This window comes from Apis laboriosa, unplaced genomic scaffold, assembly GCF_014066325.1.
Source record: "Apis laboriosa isolate Shangri-la unplaced genomic scaffold, ASM1406632v1 scaffold59_cov161, whole genome shotgun sequence".
Lineage (NCBI taxonomy): Eukaryota > Metazoa > Arthropoda > Insecta > Hymenoptera > Apidae > Apis > Apis laboriosa.
In genome coordinates this window covers 1-14,915 of record NW_025223856.1, presented here as the reverse complement: position 1 = coordinate 14,915, position 14,915 = coordinate 1, and the positions used below count along the sequence as shown (strand labels likewise).

Here is a 14,915-nt window from a genome sequence, read left to right as displayed (position 1 = left end):
TCCTGCAGTCGCGATGACCCTGCAACGCGGGTTTCCCATCGTTAAACCAATAAGTAGCAAAAAATATGGCAAACACAAACGCCGATAGCCAAATCCGGCGCTGTTAAAGTACGTCCACTAATGCGTACCGGGCTATAAACTTTCAAATACGAGTGGTAAATCAGCGAGGACGGTAAATAGCGGAGAGAACAGGAGGTGGAAAAAATGAGGAAAGGTCGTGATAGGGAAATATCTCGGCGCGCTTCCATCCGCTTGTCCCGAAGCGCAAAGGCCCCCATTACTTGTGTCCACAATGTCGAGATATTAACCTGCTTCGGCTGAATGGCCACACGGTTCAGCTCGGCCCGGCGAGCTCCGGTTCGAACAACAACCTGTGCCAGCGAAAGGGGTAGAGGGGTAGAGGGGGGAGGAGGGGACAGATACGAGAAACGACCACACTTTGCTTCACCTTGCGCACGTCGTGCGGAGTCCACGAAGCTGTGCCACTTGTCCTGGAATTCTCAGGGACGAGCAGCGTCCGTACGAGTGACTCGTCTTCCGCCTTCGATTCTCGGTTCCGCTGAAATTCTACGGACGTGGCTCCGTTCGAGGGCAACCGGGGGAACAGCTCGAGGTTTTGGACGAGTTTGATGGTTTCGAGGATTCGTGTAAGTATTCAGTTTGTCGATTCTGGATGTGGTTTTGATCTGAGAGAGGTACAATAAAACTATCTATGTCTGAACAAATGAGACACGTTAGAAAGTAAAAATTTAAATATGTTGTTTAAACAAAAGAAAATGATAATATTTCAATAATAAATATCTCAGTATTTTTAAAAAATGGATAGTTTTAATATTGTACCTCTCATTTGATATATTTGCTATTGATTTATTTAAATTGCAATTTTATTATTAGAACAATTTTATTAATGGATCAAGAGTGGAAAATTTTAGATACAAATATAAGGATTTATTTTGAATAATCTGTTATAAAAAGTTGAAATCATTATAGATAGAATTCATGATCAGAATTCAGATTAAAAAATCTTTCTTTCCTCGCCCTAATATTACGTCATTTATTATATTTGTACTAATTTTATATTTGTACTAATCCCGTTAAGAAATGAAATGACACGTAGATCATTTCCCACATTAATCCTAAAATACCGAATAGGCACGAGGGGGATGGCCGATACCTGGCCATATCCCTTAACATTCAAAGAACAAGCACACTATCCAATAATTCAAGAACCAACATCGCCGTGGTACCTGCTCGAGGTACCTAACGAACCATTCCTCGAAATAAACTCTGCTCAAAATCTACACTGACCACTTGGGGGAGAGGGAACCCCTCCTCCCCTCCCTCCCCTCCCCTCCACTCTCCCCCACTTCACGATTCTCATAAACAAATGTCGTTGTCGTGGGTCGAGTCGCCTTCCGTATTCGAGGGACGATTCTCTCGAATTCTGCAAACGTACTCCATATGGTGGAATAAATAAGATCGGGCCCGGAGTCGCGGCAATTCGAGCAATTCCAGCCACGTGCACGTTGGGATCGGAGCGCAAGGAGAGGCGACGCACGAGTACCCCGAGATATTTCCAACAAGTCGGAGGGTACACACGGCTACGGCCGTCCAAAGGAGTAGGAGGGGGGCTCTCGACTTCGATGCGTGAACTCCGCGTACCACGTGGGATGCGGAAAAATGCCGGCCAGTTTATTGGAATTCACTTTGTGTTACCGCACGCGGTTAGGCCGATAATGATCGTTCGACTGGCGGTCGACTTGTGCCTACGGTCCCCTTTGAAGCGGCTCATTTTCCACCAGCTTTCCTTTTCCGCCTTCTCTGAATAGTGCGTAATGAATTGTAATACAATGTCCGATTATCGGTATGTGGATCGGCGGGAGGATTGATCGATAGATCTGTTATCGGGGAAAGGCGAGAATGGAACGTTTCGTGAATAGGCGGCGTGGATTTTCCTCGATTCTTTCGAGGTTAGTGGTCGGTACGCGTGTAATTGATACCGATTAGGTATGCTGGTTCTATGTGGGTGATGTGTATATTTCTGGAATCGCGATACCGGGTGATGGTTTGAAAATTTAATTCTAACTCATTCGTATGTTCACGAAGAAATCGCTGCGAGGATGATAATTTTTAATCATTAAACGGAAGCATTAAATGGAATAGAATGCGTTATTCGAATCATTTAACTTTTGACTCATGGAGAAAGGAAATTCTAAAATCTGTATATATTTAATATTTTAATCTTAATTTTGAAGAATGAATTAAAGTTTTCAAAGACTTTTTTATTGAATGTTTTATTCAATCACGTTACTACAATCTCACCAGCGCGAAATATCCACAAGAAATCAGCACTAACTATCGTAAAACAAAATCGCATGCACACCTCGTTCCACGTACCGTGACGATCCACTTGCGAGCTATCAGAGAGTCATCGTTGCGTCATTCGGGCAGAGATGATCGTCCAATTACTTTGTAAACAGTACATAAACTGTTAGCACAGAAAACCTCTCGCCAAAGATTCATCTCACGACTCGACTCGTGGTTACTTTCTAACGAACGATAGAATTAACGCGAGCACGAAGGAACACGCCGTTCCGATCCTCTGATTTTATGCCGGGTTATCGATCCTGGAACGATACCTACGATGCCGGGCTACGCGGGTGCACACGGTACGACAATGAGTCTACACGGCGGCCCACGCGAGCGCGACCGTGCTTTCGCAACGCTGCCGATAATAAGGATAATAACTCGATTTTATTGCCCACCTTTGCCCTTCCCTTACTCTCTTTTCTCTCTACGAAGACATTTTCTATCGTGGCTCGACGCGACCCTCCTCGCACAATGCGCTCTTGTCGTTCCACTTATCTCATAATATACCATGGCATCGATAAATGCAACCCCAAGATTCAATATCGGATAATGAGGCTATGGGAATAACGAAATTGGATTCGTCGCGTTGCTCGCGAGATTATGGTCTTTTCTTGTCGTACACGGTTTTAATTAATAGGAGGGCGAAGTTGTCAATTAATTTCTCTTTACATCGATCTCGATGATCTTGATACACGTTGCAAAAAAAGACAACTTTTTTCCTTTGCATCTTGTGATCTTGTGGAACGGTAAATAAAAAAAATATACAGGGATAATATACAGGGAATCTTGGCTACTATTATCATTTTGGTATTTTTCTTCGTAGTGAAATTTTATTTTAAATAAAAGTTGAATAGTTTGGTATCGTTCGTTTGGTATAATATAATAAGAAAGAAATTTGTCAACTAAGAAGATTGTTTCATCTTATTGTAAAATATTATACTTAGGTTTTCTTGTGTAACGGGAGTGTCCACAGTGTACATGGCATTTCAGTAAAACGAGTTCAATGGAAGTTTCTTTGGCGAGCACGAGAAACTTAATGGTCTTGTTCAAAGTTGTAAACGAACATTGTGTAAATTCAACAACTGTTTCATTGATCACCACCTACGCTTCATAATTTCTTTTTCAACTGATAGCCAGTTCAATTTACAATATATACCGACATGATACAACTCCGTTTCTCGCTAGTGGATATTTAAATCTTGTATGTTCGAAAACTACACCTTCTGAAATTGTATCTAACGATTTACATAAGATGTTATAGCTTACTGTTTACTAAATGTCATATAAATTCTTACTTGGTCAAATAATAATTAATAAATTTACGAGTCATCATGTGTTCAATATACTTAAACTTTCTTATATGATCATAATTCGTTGAATTCTCAAATTTCTTGACCTCTCAATTAAATTATCTTAATTCTCGTCATCAAAATTAATCGAATTTGGAAAGAGTAATTTTAAAAACTACTTCAAGGATTGGAGTACCGTGCATGAATATTTTCTTATTGTCGCCAACACGAGGAATGCTCGAACACGCGTGGAAAGCATCGATCGTGAAACCTGGATGCACCGAAAAGGGTCAAATAAGAGGCGCGCGTCACACGCCAGCATTTACGATGACCTAACAATGCATTCTGTTACGGGCAAAGAGAGGCGTAAATATGCTGGCTGCATAAACGACCGAGGCACACGGCACGCTCGTCCATGCAAACTCGACCTCGATTTTCCACCGACACGACAAACTTGCATCATCGTAAAACATTTCCCAGCGTGACACTTTATAGTGCACTCAATCCGCGTTAAGTTTCGCGAGATTTCCTCGAGATACTTGAACGCCTCCTATCTGGACATCGATGAAGTTGCCACCAGGATTGGAAATTGAAAATAGTACGTTTGATTTCTTGATCGTATTCTTATTTATTTCCCTTGGTTTCTGCAACATTTATTTTAAAATAAATTAGTTTAAAATAATTAGTTTAAATTAATTTAGTTTAAAATAAATGGATTTGTGAAATAATTGTTGTATAAAGAGAATGATATTCCTTTTTAGAAATGTTTGGATTTTAATTCTCAACGCATCTAACGATATCTCATAGGCTATAGTAGTTGAGGTTAGGTTTATTAACATCTTCTTAAAGTTATATTAAACGCAACAATAAGTAACAATAATACGATGCCATAGGCATCAGTCGCGGAATCTGTTTAATGTTATCCTACGATAGCGATCCATTAGCATTAATGATTCACGATTTTACGGTAAACTTGCGAAGTTGGCATTAAACCCTGCGGCGCGTACATAGTTTGCGAAGTTGAAGCTAACAAGCTATTGCTTTCCTGTATATTTATCCTCCTTCTTATTCTTTTTAACCTATTCTCTACCTTTTTTCTTTATCACCATAAATATAATTTCTCAAAGTAATAATCTCAATAGAGATCAATATTGATATTGTTTTTCTATCAATCTATCAACATTAATAAAAGTATTTAAATACCATGCTGACACAATCTATCAAATCGTACTTATCTTCCCTCAAAATACGACTTATATTCGAAAGTTCGAATTCCAAAAATTTTACAAAATTATCCCTTTTCTTTTGATTTCAACTTCGCATGAAAGAACGTCACTTTTAGAAACCGTGGCCATTTATACAAACCAGATCCTCCAAAATAATAGGTAACCAAGATCACATACTTCTCTCCTTCCGTAGGTGTGAACGCGTTTCTCGAGGCAAGTGTTCGCTGACGAGGTGGACAGAGCGTAGAAAAAGAAAGAAAACGGGCTCGTGCAACCGTGAAACGCGATACATTGTCGATAGCCGGCCAGATATCGATCTCTTACATTGTGAGGCGAAAGAACGATCCCACTAGCGAAGCGTGAAACGCGTCTGGGCCGTGTGAAGCGTGGGTGTCCACGGTGGTGAAGTCGGCGCGAGTGAAACCGCGAATGGATACCGATGAACATTGAAAAAAAAACGCTAATTCGGTGTCTGGTTCTTCGATTATTCATCTATCGGCGTTCGTTAAGTTCTTGTTCCTACATAATTGATTCCATTGGATCCGTGCGAGTGATCGTAGATCGCCTCTGGCTGCCGCCTCGGCCTGTCCACGCTCCTTTCCTTTGTATTTGTCGTGGTCTACTTGTGAACATTGATTTGTTGCCGTGTTGCTTTTAGGAAATTGGATGAATTATTAGGTGGGTTATTAGGACGGTGATTTGTTGGATCGAACATGGGCTTGGCCTGGGACGCTTGGAATTTCGATGACATTTGTTACGGACAAAAGTAGAAATCTATTTATCTATTTATACACGTAAGGAGTAGCAAGATTTTCGAGTCGTGCTCCTTGTCTTCTATACCTGCCGTTGCTTATTCATTGTATATCCTTCTCTGATATAATTTACACGATGCAATTCGATTGAAATTTAAATAAGTTATGCGACGAAAGTATCATTTTATAATTTAGTTAAATATAATAATTTTACAATACAAAGTGGAATCTTACATAATTTCATATTAACATTTTCGATAATAACTAGATTAAGAATCGAAGATCATTATAAAAAAAAAGAGAGAGAAAAACATGAATCATCATTTGATCATCAAGCAAAAATACACGTAACGAAATATTTTTCTTCTCATTTTCTTCTTTGCAATTCTTAAGCGCGAACGTGTTAATCACTCTCTCTCTCTCTTTCTCGTGAACCGTTTCTTCTTCAAAAATTTCTCATTCAATTCCCAATGGATCTGAAACCATTGAAAGCATCGACATACATGGCAAAAAATAATCTCTGGTTTTCTCCAATCGTATATATCCGACTTTTACCGATCCAAAAGCGTCCACTTGACACCGTTAAATTTCCGTGAAACGCCCATCCGTTCCAGTGATCGATGCACGAGAACCGTTTTGATCGTTGGCCAACCCAACGTTTTCTAAAAAGAATTGCGAGAATCGAGGTAGAAGCGCGAGATTACATCGCGACAAATCGCGGTGGCCGCTTGTCGGGTTGCGACACACGGAGTGCACGCCTAGAACCTCGAGTCCAACGGTCGATTAAAAGCAGATTTGTTGGGGTTCCACGCGTGCTCTGCCTGTTTCGGGCGAAAACGATTAAAGGTTGCCGCGGTTCTCTCTCTCTGCACGAAAACACGCGAAGCTCGCACATTTATTTCGTTCCCCTGAAACTGTTTTCCGCGAGAAAGATACGTCCGCTCGACCCGCTTCGCTTTCACCGTTGACTAACATTGTTTGTAATTGCTCAAATTACCGCTCGCGACAGTTCCAAGTTCCAGTTACAGTTGCCTAACCTCGATCACCCTTGGGTATTCACCCCATTTTCCTATCTCTCTTTCGTGGATTCGTAGATTGATGGGGCCCGTTCGATTTCTGACGTAAACCTATTAATTTTAGAAGAGAATTTCTCTTTTATGGTATGTTCCATACTGTTTGCGGGAAGAAACTTTTTTTATTTTTTTCTTTTCTTCGTTTTTTTTCCAACGATTGGACTTTTTTATTTGATGTTGCAATAAAAGTTGCAATGATATAAATTTGTTGAATTACTTATGATTGGAACAATGAGAAGTGTACGTGTAAAAAATAATTGACAGAATATCTTTTGTAAATATTATCCTTTTCCTAACCAACTTGTTTAATATATATTTCCTCCGATTGTGAATTCAATAGTGATTCATTCGATAATTATATTAAAAACGTATAAATTATCTAATAAAAAAAAAAGTCTATATTTCGCATGCAATTTCACAGCTGAGCGATAAATATAATTGCAACAAAATCATCGTAATAAATTAGTATAATATAGCGGAGATTGAAGGTGAATAAAACCAATCTATCATATCTATCGAACAGAAAAAATGGCCTTAAAAGCATAATTCCGCAAGGTAATCTTTGCACAATCTTAAAAACAGGCCGAACAGGCTCATACATCTTTCAATCCCATAGCACACGATAACATCGTAACGTTCAGATCGCTACAATTCATCTATAACATTGTACCTCGGGCGACGAACGAGTTTTGCACCAGGTTTCAAACACAAGCGGGGAGAACGAGAACCTAACGCCAATTATCACGTAACGCGAGCACGTAATACACAGACACGCGGAACGTCTCGCGATAGCGTACATCAAGATCACCGGTTCTCCGCATCGCAATTAGAAAGAAATTGATTCTGTTTGCAACGGCCTTGGCTGTTTCTCAAGGTAGTCACCCCGATATTTCGAGGAGATTGCAGGTAGTCGTGGCCCGAGGCAGCACGCTGGCGCCTGGCCGGCGTTTCCTGGCCTGTCATTACCATACGCACTCATCCGTTGCACGCACGATCGTGCGTGAGCACGTGCACGCGTGGGAGTCGGGCCAAACGACGTCCAACAGTCTCGTGAGTTTTCGCGGGAAACTCGGCAATGATATAAATAACCGCGTGGTCGCCAATATGGCGGACCGTTTTTCGATTATTCTCACTTCGAATTTTTGATTCGAGAGGAATAAGTTTTTATCGGATTTTCATTTGACGTTGAGAGTTTTTTTTAGATATAATTAGAAGGAACTTTCTTTTTGGTGATTACGATATCGATTGATTATGATGAAGTAAAGTAATTTTTTACGTGCGAGTTGTTTCGAGGAATTTGTTATCACGTGATTGCCAATATGGCGGATCGTTTTTTGATGGCTTTCACTTCGAATTTTTAGTTTGAGCTTTTATTGGGTTTTCATTTCATATTGAAAGTTTTTTGAATATAGTTAGAAGGAATTTTTTAGTAGTATTAATGAATTATATTGGAATACTTTTGTTTTATACTTGTATCGTTTCATTTTTTATTTTGCTCTTCTTTATAAATCCTTATTAGATTTTATTAATTTGATATAAAGAATTATTTTTTTCTATATTTATGAGAATTCTTTTGGCTTTTTTTTATTAAATATACTATTCATGGATAGTAATAGATCATTTAATTTTGGAATATCTTTAAATTATTATCATTCAATAGATATTCAAATCTTTTCTCTCCTCTATAAAACTCTTTATTATCTTATATAATTTACATTACTTTTATTCACAATATTCCGCAGTATTCACGGCATTTTACAATATTCTACGTTTCATTATCCTTTATATTTATTCATTCGAGGGAACATGCTTTCTCTCAATTGAACAAATACTCCGTAAAAACGTTCTCTTCTACAACGAATCTGCAAGAAGATCGATAAACTAGAGTCAATGATAAATTTCGATGCAAGAAATCTCTCGATCTTCTCCAGCGGAGACACCGTTACAAGTTACGCAAGCTCGCATCGCGCACACGAGATTCTTTCTCGTTTCACGAGTTTTCACTCGAAGAAATAACACCAATAATCATTTGTACGTCTCCATTAGGAGCTCCGTGTGTCCATCGATGAAAACTCGCGCCGGGTTGGAATGCCGTGAACGCGTGAAACCGACAGCCAGCAATTTACCAAGCGTTTTTTTTTTTTCTTTCTTTCTTCTTTTTTTTCAAGCTTCGCGAACAATGGCAGCCCCGTCTCTTTATTGCCGATGAGTATGCATTGGCTGCGGTCAAACCTCGTCACCGTGTGTGAAACTCGTCGCGATTATTTGTGGATTTATTTTCAAAGACGGGAGAGAAGACGGAGTTGGTTGGTCCATGGTATTCGTGGCGAATAAGTGTACTGGACACGGTTGTCGGGAAGCAATGCCATCCTCGGCCTTTCACCGCGTTACCGATGCACCTGAACGCAGGTGCATCGACTCGGGGTGTAGGAAGAGGCTAAGAGGTGCATCGCGATGGCCCTGATTTCGAATTATTTGTTAATGCCGCTATATCAAATTTCGCAAGAGTTGTTCACAATTGTATGAGAGATGTATCATAAAAGATGTTAATTTTAAAAAGTGTTTTTTAAACAATAATTCTTTCAATTTATATACTTCAATGTTAATTCATCTTCAAAATAATTTTATTAAAATATAAAAAAGTTTTGTCTTCTTTATCTATATGTTTTTAATTATATATACTGTATAACAGTTTAAAAGAGTCTGTAAATATTTTATTCACATTATTGTACATTTATTCTCATTAATTGGAACTGGATCATTTTGATCTGTTATATTGCTTATATTGTTTTCAGAAAATTAATAAGAGACATTATCCATCTTTAAAAATATACATATCACATATCTTCTTCCATAACACAAATACAATATTATCATGAAAATAATTCTACTATTAACCAAAATTTTAATGGAAAAGAGTTACATACACGTTATTAAAAATAAAATTCATCTTCCTGTTCCTTGTCAAATAATCCTAATATCATCAGCCAAATGGAAGAGCATCGTTAAAAATGATTCTAAAACGTTAAAATTTATTTTCAGATAAAATTCCCCTGTACACATATTCGTCCCTCGATACCGACTTATCGCATTAGTCCAGCTGACGAATCCCCGACAGCTCGAGCAGCATAACGATGCTATCTCGGGCACGATTTCAACGAGCATGGCCCATTAAGCGGGATAGCCGGTGTCTAACGGAAGCGTGTCAATCAGCTAAGACCTCGCAGCATCGTGTGTACCCGCGATCTATCGACACGTTTCTCGATCGTGCGAATCGTCGCGCGAGCGGACGACACGAGGCTCTCGAGTGCCGGAAGGCCGTACGCGGCAGCCTCATCATGGAGGACTTGAGAAATAGACACATTACGGCGTGTAACTCGGACTGGGCTGGCTGTCATTAGCCGCGTCATCCCGTGGAATGCCGATACGTGAATCGAGACCATCTTGCATACGTTTGGCCTTGAATTTATCGAAGTGAGTTCAAATTTTCTACTTTAATTAAATTATTATAGTTTAGAGATTCATTTTCCTGGAGAGAAATTTTATTTTTCTGGAATGAAATTTTTAGAAATTTCGTGATAACTTTTCGTGATAATTTTGTTACGAATTATTTTTATGGTTTAAGAAAAATGGAGTTTCTCTCTCTTTTTTCTTTTATATATATATCTAAAGATCATTTGCTTTTATTAGAAGCATTATTATTACAATTATGCCGTACATTATATCGAAAAACCACGTGAAAGTCTTTATATACTCTTACCGGAGTATAACATTGTATTGATTCTCAATCACTTACATCTCTTATCTTACCATTTCAATTACTTTCGTAATACAACCGAATACGAGTTCCCGTATTTAATTTCTACTTCTCCTCGTACGTTCGTATAATAGTACATAGATACTTACGATAGTACATTGCCAACACTGCATCGACTTCACAAAACAAATTATCCACTCTACAAATTTCCCCTCGAATCCTCCATGGAATCAATCAAACCGTATCAATCGATCAGAGAGAACGCGAACCCAATCTCCACTCCCCGTGGCCTCCGCTCGCCCGTCGAGTTTCTCGATCGTCGTCCGAGGTGGTCGACTCGCGGGAGGCCGAGGAGCGGACGAAGAAGAAGAACCGCGGATCTATTTGCCAGAAATGGCAACGGGCACGGTAATGTGGAACGTCTACGGAGGCCTTTACGCCGAGGCTGACCTTTACGCGTCTCCGGAGAGAGGGATGGACCCGCATATCGGCGCGGCTCTCCTCCACTCGCCTCGATTATCGCTCGCTCGATCGATGCGCGCGGCGAACCGTTCAATTTTCACGCGCCAATCCGCCGAATTTCCGCTCCACGCGACTCGCGCCTGTGATTTACCAACGTCCTTCCTTATTCGAACGAAAGCAAAGGGGAAATTAATGGAAATCGATTTATATAGAAGATACCATCTTCGTGATTTAAATATTCAATCTTTTAATTATTATCGTATCCACCGTTTGTTTTATGCATTATGTTTGTTGCTTGCTGGCTTCAATTTTCACGCGCCAATCCGCCGAATTTCCGCTCCACGCGACTCGCGCCTGTGATTTACCAACGTCTTATTCGAACGAAAGCAAAGGGGAAATTAATGGAAATCGATTTATATAGAAGATACCATCTTCGTGATTTAAATATTCAGTCTTTTAATTATTATCGTATCCACCGTTTGTTTTATGCATTATGTTTGTTGCCTGCTGGCTTCGATCTTTAATAAAAGTAGGTGGTTTGAGATTATAGATTTATTTTTTTTTTGGGGGAGGTTAGAAATTTTGTGGATCGTGATATGAAATTGTTAGGTTGTGTAGGATAAGTTAGTTTAATAAATTTAACGACATTAAAATAGATTGTTAATAGTACGTTTGAAAAGGATAATCTTCATTTTACAATTTATTTATTTTTAAAATACATAATAATGGAAAATATATTTTCAATTGTATTGTATATAATTTGTAATTGTATTATGAAATCTATTTTATGTGATTGAAAGCGTTTAAAGAAGTATACGTGTTTGATTTCATTTTGGAAAGTTATCTGTTTACGTTATGACAACGTTGAATCATCGAATGTTTTGTCTCACCCCCTCTTCGTTGATCCTTTCTCGTTGCCGCTTATGCAATCGTATACGTATCATTGCGAGCTGCATAGGTGAACGACGATCCCGTTGATAGCCGGTCGTGTTCTTACCTTGATTCCCTCTCTGGAAACCTGTTAACGCTTAATAAGTAATGGACTTATTTGCCGATCTCCGCGATACCGTGCCTTATATAATGGGCTTTTCTGCTTTTATTCTCTCGTTTGTTTATCCTGTTCGCATTACCCTTCGCTATGAATATGTTAATTATCGTCCATCGTCTGTAGCAATCACGTGCAAACAATACGAGGAGACCACCGCTTGCGTTTAAATTACGATTACGTATAATATCGAAATGATCTTAAGCTCTGTTGTAACCTAGATACATGTAGATCTACCAATCTATTCTACCTCTTGTACACTTTCGAATTTCGTTTTTGAGAATAATATTAATAAAAGATTGCGAGAGGATTTCACACAATTACAATTAAATATTCCATCGAATAATTTTTACTTCGTCCTGTTAAAATATTCAAAATATTCAAAATAACTGTTCTTTCATTCATCTTTTTCTCTTATCCTTTCTTTACTCAAAGGATTAATTAAAATCCAAATACTTTTTCCCACAATTCTTTCGTTCCCCTTTTCTTCCCTTTTTCTACAAATATTCAAAGTTACAATCACAATTCTTCCTTTTCGTTTCCCTATTCTTTCCCCACTCATCGACGATCTCCATTCTAATCTTCGTTCCCCAAAATATTCGAAGGGTTGATTAATAAACCCAAACAACTTTTCTAATTCTTCCGTTTCCCCTTCCCCCCTTTTTTCGACGATCCTCTCCATCGGCCAAACAGATTCTATCGAGTGACATTTAGCGTTCGACACGAGTCGATATCATCTCCTCGGGGATACGCGGCGCGCACGTAAATCGATTCGACTCGATTTACGTGCACGCTGTTCGCGCGATGTATCTCGGGTACACGATCTCCCCGCGGCGTTAATTATTTCCGTTCGCATTATACCGCATGTTAATTAACTGTAACGTCGTGTGCACGCCCCGAAAAATAATTTTAGGTTTCGCCGTTCCCGCGCCCGATGGGCGTGCACCAGAAAATCGCTCGCGCTCGGGCACGTGGTAATTAATTCGATACGCCGCGTCGGATCGCGTTATCATTATTAAGCGCGTGATCGAGCGTTATCGGTACGTTCGATCCAGTCTTACTCCCGGAAGAAAAATCGGCCAACGGTGCTTCGATTCGTTTCAACGTTGGTTTAATGCCACGATGCCAACGCGGTGCTACATTGTGGAGGGCAGGGTGAAACGATTTATATATATATATATATATATATGGGTCGCGAAGATATATATCGGTGGAACGTTTATCACAGAAGTTCGTTTGTTAGAGGAAGAAGGAAGATCGATCTATATACGTTATGGTTTTACGATCGTAAATTATTTAAGACGGTCGAAACAGGTCCTCGATCGATCTTTGATGTTTCTTTTCGGAGATGGGAAAGTGGTACACGAATTTTGTGGTAATATCGATGGAATTTTTTTCGTGAAATTGAGAAAAGATAAATGTTATATTTATTACGTTCGTATAATTATTATTTAATTTAAGTAAACGATTCAATTTCTTCGTTTTACGTACGTAGAATATTTTTAAAAGAAAACATTTTATAATATTAAGTATAATATTATTTATTCGAACGAATATTTTCAAAAAAATATTTATTGAAATATTTAAATATATATATACTTAGAATATTTATTAATATTCGATAATAAGGCTTTAGATAAAATATTTTATAAGGGTTTATTCTATTGGATGTTTTTATAAAATAAAAATTCAGACAACGTAACATTCCCTTGCGTAACTCATGGTATGGTGCGGAATGGTACCTCGCCTACAGGTGGAGGAGGATCGAACGAGTGACCTAACGATACTTGCGTTCGATACGCTGTAACGTTATAGATATCCGAGCACCTGGAGAGCCATCGCCGATTACGCCCAACGTCGATCGGGCCTGTGAAACGAAACAATTGTTCTTTGCAGCCGCGGGAGAAATGAATGACTTGAATATTCATTCTTCTTTTTTCTGTGTTCACCAGGTGAACGAGACGAGTCGGTCGACTCTCAGGAAGGAGGGGAATAAGAAGAATGTCAGTTCGGTAAAGGGAGAAGAGACACGCGATCTTGTGAAATGATTCAATTCGCCAAGACTTTCGAAAATCATCGTAAGAAAGATTGTCGGGATCGAGATAGTTCGGGCTGATGTTATCAACCATGGAAGAGATACACAGATGATTAATGAAGATACATCTATTATTTTTTTACAGTTCGAGTGGATAATATCATATAATTTATTTAGATTTTAAATAGAGGAATTGTATATAGTATTCTTTCATAAGTATATTTATAAAAATTGTAATATGGTGTACATGTACTTTATTGTCCAATAAATTATATATTTAACAATCGTTGAAGTACCATTTTTTCCATATCCCATTAAAAAATATGAACTCTGCTACATTCGATAAACATTTTTAAAAAATTTACATTTTTTTTTCATATAAAAATAACGTAAAAGTTAATTCAATCATATAATTTATTATTTATAAATATTCCAAATCAAGAAAAAAAATGATAGCAGTAAAAACGTACGAATGGAAATGGTAAGTATAAAATAAATCTATAAAATCCAATTTTAAAACATATTCTTCTAATAAAAACTCAAAAAACTGGATGAAAAAAGAAATTAATTCGGACAACAGGTATAATATATTATAAAATCAGCTTCAAAAATAATAGAAATATAAAGCTTGACATCCTAAAAAATAAAAAAAAATAATAAAAAACGCACTAAAAATAACAGCATTAACGACAGAAGATAAGTGTGAAAAAAAAAGATATCAAAATTTATATAAATTCCGAAAAAAAAGAATTAAAAACTGTGAAAAAATGGCAACACTAAGAAAAATGATAAAAAGGTAAGTACAAGAAAGGTAAATATATGTTAAAAGTAAAAAAACTCCTTTTAAATTATATTCTCCTAATAGAAAGTCGAAGTGTCGGCTAAAAGTTTCGTTCGTTTCAATAT

At 38.2% G+C, this 14,915-nt stretch overlaps 1 long non-coding RNA gene across 1 annotated transcript; it reads left to right on the top strand.

Moving 5' to 3' along the window:
* The first annotated feature begins 448 nt into the window (after window positions 1-448).
* LOC122717798 lies at window positions 449-14,134 on the top strand. The gene is made up of 3 exons (XR_006347251.1): window positions 449-647; window positions 9,753-10,184; window positions 13,927-14,134. It is a non-coding gene; the product is annotated as an uncharacterized LOC122717798 (long non-coding RNA).
* Window positions 14,135-14,915: the final 781 nt, after the last annotated feature.